Here is a 6,000-nt window from a genome sequence, read left to right on the forward strand (position 1 = left end):
CACCAAGAAAGAAAACCTGGTCATTGAGTACATTCTAGTAGTCAGCTTAAATTTCCTGGCACATAATGATTCTGAGCTGAGGCTTATTAAAATTTTTATTGATATTGAGATTATTATAAAAATTATTATAAAATAGTATGAGTTTATAAATCACTAGTTTAATATTCTTTCCATCAGTGTTGGGTGTAACGCGTTACAAAGTAACATGTTAGTGTAACATCGGTACCACCTCAGTTCAGGGGAAAGAGATCTGGGTCTCCGGATTACTAGCCGTAGCTTTGTCACCCCCTAGCGTGTCTACGTGTGTACTTGTTCCCCTGTATCTGTATTAGCACAAGACCAAGTTCACCTGTGTCTACCCCTGTGTGTCTCTATATATACCAGCCGAGCCCGTAGCCCTTTGTCTGTTCACTGTTGTGCACCTGTGTCTTTGTGTTTTAGAGGGCATGTGCTTATGACTCTGTCCCCTTCCCCCAGGAGTAAAGGTGTCTGCAGGACGAGGACCGAAGCAGCCGGAATAGATAAAGACTGTTGAGAGTTACGGCCCGCCTGCAGACCCAGCGTGGGAAGCTGTCACAGATCCGGCTGTATCTTTAGTTTGTTTATTGTTTTGTTTGTTTATATAAAAGAAATACTAATATATATATATATATATATATATATATTTCAGTTCTGACCCTGCATCTGCATCTGTCCTATCTACGACATGACAGTTAGATTACTCGATACATCAAAAAAGTAATCCAAGTATTCTAACACGTTAGGTCGCCATTTAAATTCTCAGTTATTTAGTGAATTAAAAAAAAAATTTAATCAAATTCAAATTCAAATTTTATTTGTCACATACACAGTCATACACAGTACGATATGCAGTGAAATGCTTTAATCCATTATTCAGACAATTTATGTAATCTGTGAGCCAGACAGCAGTCATTCCCAATCTGTTTGTGTGTGTGTGTAAAAGTCGTCCTACAAACCCCGCCCCTGTAAACCGTCCCCCCTCTGTTATTCCTGCTGTTATACCCCTATTTCACCTATGCGGTTTGACTATGCGAGGACCTAATTACAGCGCCAAAACTCACAGTGAATCATGATGAACGTATTTATGGCCACCACGCAAAACCGCGTAGGTGAGATAGTGGTATTAGTAGTTAACAGATTATGGGCCAAACTTCGCTAAGTGATGATGGTAAAATAATTATAAAGGTCTTGACTAAAACATGCATGAGGAATCACAAAGTGGTGTGATTCTTAGTAGTAACTCTTTTTCTCCTTAGCCTAGGTAAGACAGCTCTGATGTCATTTTTAGTTTAAGAGTGGCTTGATACTAGCACTGCACTAGTTGTAGCCCATTTCCTCAAGATGCCTGTGTATGGTGGCTCTTGATGCAGTGACTCCTGCTTTATTAGCTCTCTCAAGTTTAATCAGCTTTGCCTGACAGTGTTCTGAAAGCTGCAGTCATCCCTGTTGCTTGTACACCTATTAAACTTTCTTTCCAGTCAACGTTCCATAAAGCCGCCTCAATATACTGTAGTACATTCTGTGACTTATGCTCCTTATGGATGGTATCAATGGTCTTTGTTTTAAAAACGATGTCAGTAGTCTTTCTCATCTGTATATTGAACTATACTGAGAGATACATTGTGTTTATACTGTAAGGACTGTCATTTTATTAAACTTAAAATAATATACTGGATTTTTGCTTTTTATAACTAGTGGCTCAGTGGTAGGTTTTTTGTCTGCCGTGCGAAAGGCCCGGGTTTGATTTCCAGGCAGTGCCCAAACCAGCCACTGGATGCAGTGCCGGTCCAAAGCCCAGATAAAATAGGATCGTTACGTCAGGAAGGGAATCCGGCCTAAAACCTGTGCCAAGTTGTTATGCAGACTGGATATTCCACTGTGACGACCCCTTGCCGGGAGCAGCTGGAAGACCAGCATGAGCTATAAGCCATAATTATCTAAATGGAAACCAAAAGTCTTGAAATATTTTACTTCATTTGTAATAAATGTAAAATATACAAATTTACTTTTTAAATTAATGCACTATATGTATTTATGTTATAAACTGTCAATAATTTTTTTGCTTTTTTTTACAAATAAATATTTTATAATATTGTAATTTAAAAATTAGCAAAATGACAATTTTAGATAAAACAATCATCAAAATCCCAAACTGTTATTTATAATACTGTATTTAGTATAAATATAATACATGGTATAAAATACCACAAGTAAATGACTGTCAAATTCATAGTAAAGTGTTAATGTTTATTACAATAATAAGCAACAAAAGTAAAAATTTAAAACATACAAAATATACATTAAAGCATTTGCAAATTCTTAAAAACATTTACAAAATCTAAATTATGAATAATTGTTTTAAAATAAATTGCTGAAAGATTTCTAGACCATATAAAAGCATAAACATTAATTAAAAATAAACTAGATTACTGTGGTAAAAGCTTGACCTGAATCTAGTAGCATAAAGTATTCAATTCAATTCAATTCAATTTTATTTATATAGCGCTTTTAACAATGGTCATTGTCCCAAAGCAGCTTCACAAGAAAAAAATTAAAGATTTTTTTTTTTTTTTTTTTTTTTTTAGAAAGAAAAGAAAAGTAGCATAAATATAAACCAACAGCAATGAAGCTGTGCCACAGAGTCAGCGTGAATGGGATCCATATGCAACTTTATCGAAAACAAACTCATAAACAAACAAATCAGGGTCAAACCGGGGCAATCAGAACAGGGTAGACAAACCAGAATCAGAATTCAAGTCCAGGAAAAAAGGGCGTGGCAGGCGGCGGCCCAATAAAGCAAATCCAATAAACAAAAGCGTAGGTCAAAAGGCAGGCGGCAGGCAGACAGAGTACAAAAACAATCCGGATGGCAACAAGAGATGAAAACAGAGATAAATGCTTAGAAATGTCAGCAGCAGCAAAACAAGACACCGTGAAAGTCTTGTAAAAGTCTGTGGGTAATTGCAAAAGTGCTTTGCACTGGTCAGAACCAGGTGATCCGCAGGCTGCTACCTCGCGGAGTTTGAAACAAGCTGAGGCGTGGCCAGGTAGACACGCGGTTGCCAGGCAACGCCGCCGTCATGCAGTCAGCCCGAACGAGCTGCACCTGGCGGCGTGCTTATTTAAAAGTCCTGAAAACCTCTGCACTTTGTGCGAGCATTTACACAGATAGCACAGGTACGTCGTGGAGACGTCTGCTAAAGAGCATATCATCTGGTAAACATCGCGTTCGTTTTTTTATAGTCATATTTTGATCGTCTGTAGATCGTCTGTTTAAGCTGTTAAATGACCCATCGTCTTTACATCTATACAACGTCTATGCGACGTATCTTTATCATTCGAAATTTGCTAGTATAGGGTCGGGAAGCTGCAGCATCAGCTATGACTTGAATGATTTAAGGGAAAATACGTGACTTTTTTTAAATCCAAATATTTTACTAGAACGTATAGCACGTTTAAAGACGAACACTACATTACTTTGTAGATGTAAATGCAGGTTCATGTTCCTTTTCCCATTTTCTTTCTTATACACTCAAAAAAAGGAAGTTGGCTACCTGTTACATGTACTTCTTCTTTGTCTTTCGGCTGTTCCCTTTCAGGGGTCGCCACAGCGAATCATTTGCCTCCATCTAACCCTATCATCTGCATCCTCTTCTCTCACACCAACTAACTTCATGTCCTCTGTCACTGCGTCCATAAATCTCCTCTTTGGTCTCCCTGTAGACCTCCTGCCTGGCAGTTCCAACCTCAGCATCCTTCTACCGATATATTCACCATTATTCATTCATCTCTCCTCTGAACATGTCCAAACCACCTCAATCTGGCCTCTCTAAATTTATCTCCAAAACATCCAACGTGGGTTGTCCCTCTGATAAACTCATTCTTGATCCTATCCATCCTTGTTACTCCCAAAGAGAACCTCAACATCTTTAGCTCTGCTACCTCCAACTCTGCCTCCAGTCTTTTCTTTAGCGTCACTGTCTCTAAGCCGTAGAGCATTTCTGGTCTCACCACTGTTCTGTACACCTTTCCTTTCATTCTCGCTGATACTCTTTTATCGCACAACACACCTGACACTGTTCTCCACCCATTCCAACCTGCCTGTACCCGCCTCTTCACCTCCTTTGAACACTCTCTGTTGCTCTGGACCGTTGACCCTAAGTACTTAAAATCCTGCACCTTTACCTCTGCTCCCTGTAGCCTTACCGATCCTCTTGGGTCCCTCTCATTTACACACATGTATTCTGTCTTGCTGCGGCTAACCTTAATTCCTCTGCTTTCCAGAGCATACCACCACCTCTCTAAATTTTCCTTCATCTGTTCCCTGCTTTAGCTACAAAGCACAACGTCATCTGCAAACATCATAGTCCATGGAGGCTCCTGCCTTACCTCATCTGTCATTCTGTCCATCACCAGAGAAAACAAAAAGGGGTTTAGAGCCGATCCTTGATGCAGACTCACCTCCACCTTGAACTCTTTTGTCACACCTACAGCACATCTTACCACTGTCTTACAGCTCTCATACATGTCCTGCACCACTCTAACATACTTCTCTGCCACTCCAGACCTTCTCATACAATACCACAGCTCCTCTCTTGACACCCTGTGATATGCTTTCTCTAAATCTACAAAGACACAATGCAACTCCCTGTTACCTTCTCTGTACTTTTCCACCAGCACCCTCAAAGCAAATACTGCATCTGAAGTACTCTTTCTAGGCATAAACCATATTGCTGCTCACAAATGCTCACCTCTGCCCTAAACCTAGCTTCCACTACTCTTTCCCACAGCTTTATTGTCTGGCTCATTAGCTTTATACCTCTATAATTGCCACAGCTTTGCACATCACCCTTGTTCTTAAAAATTGGCACCAATACACTTCTCCTCCATTCCTCTGGAATCCTCTCACTCTCCAAGATCTTGTTAAACAAACTTGTCAGAAACTCTACTGCCACCTCTCCTAAGCACTTCCATACCTCCACAGGTATGTCATCAGGACCAACAGCCTTTCCACTCTTCATCCTCTTCAACGCCCTTCTCACCTCGCTTCTACTAATATTTGCTACTTCCTGTTCCACAAGTCACCTCTTCTACTCTTTGTTCTTTTTCATTTTCCTAATTCATCAACTCCTTAAAGTACTCCTTCCATCTTCCCATCACCCTCCTGGCATCTGTCAGTACAGTACATTTCCATCTCTATCTTTAATCACTCTAACCTGCTGCACATCCTTCCCATCTCTATCTCTCTGCCTTGCCAACCTGTACAGATCCACCTCTCCCTCCTTACTGTCTAGCCTAGCATACAAGTCCTCATATGCTCTTTGTTTGGCCTTTGCCACCTCTACCTTCACCTTACTCTGCATCTTCCTGTACTCTTGTCTACTCTCTTCAGTCCTCGCAGTGTCCCACTTCTTCTTAGCTATCTCCTTTCCCTGTATACACTCCTGGACTTCCTCATTCCACCACCAAGTACCCTCCTACCTGTCTGCCTGATCACATTGGCTGTAGTTGTCCAATGTAATATGTGTTTTTTACATAATAATTTCATGTTTCCAAGATAAACATGAATAAATCATGTTGTATTTGCATGAAATTCAACAACTTAACATGTACTGTATTAGATGCAATCATGTTGAGATAAACCAAAGAGATCTTGTCACTATAAAAAACCAGAAATATCAGAAGGATGGCATTAGAATGGATTGGAAAGGAGGAAAAATGCAGAAGAAAAAAAAAAGGAGTAAAATTATGGAAGAATCAATCCAAGAAATGGATTGGTTGGGACAGAGATAAATGTATAAATGAGATAGATGTATTGAAAAGTGGGATGATTGGGCAAGGACAGAAAAACATCTGTAACTTCTTAGTTACTACTGGTTTGATGGGTAGGATATATAAGATGTGGAGGTAATAATCTGGAAATAGAGTGGAGAAACACCAAAGGAGAATCAACCAGAAGGTGGCAGTAGTGCAACACTT

The sequence above is a fragment of the Clarias gariepinus genome, chromosome 16 (assembly GCF_024256425.1).
Source record: "Clarias gariepinus isolate MV-2021 ecotype Netherlands chromosome 16, CGAR_prim_01v2, whole genome shotgun sequence".
In the NCBI taxonomy this organism is placed as follows: domain Eukaryota; kingdom Metazoa; phylum Chordata; class Actinopteri; order Siluriformes; family Clariidae; genus Clarias; species Clarias gariepinus.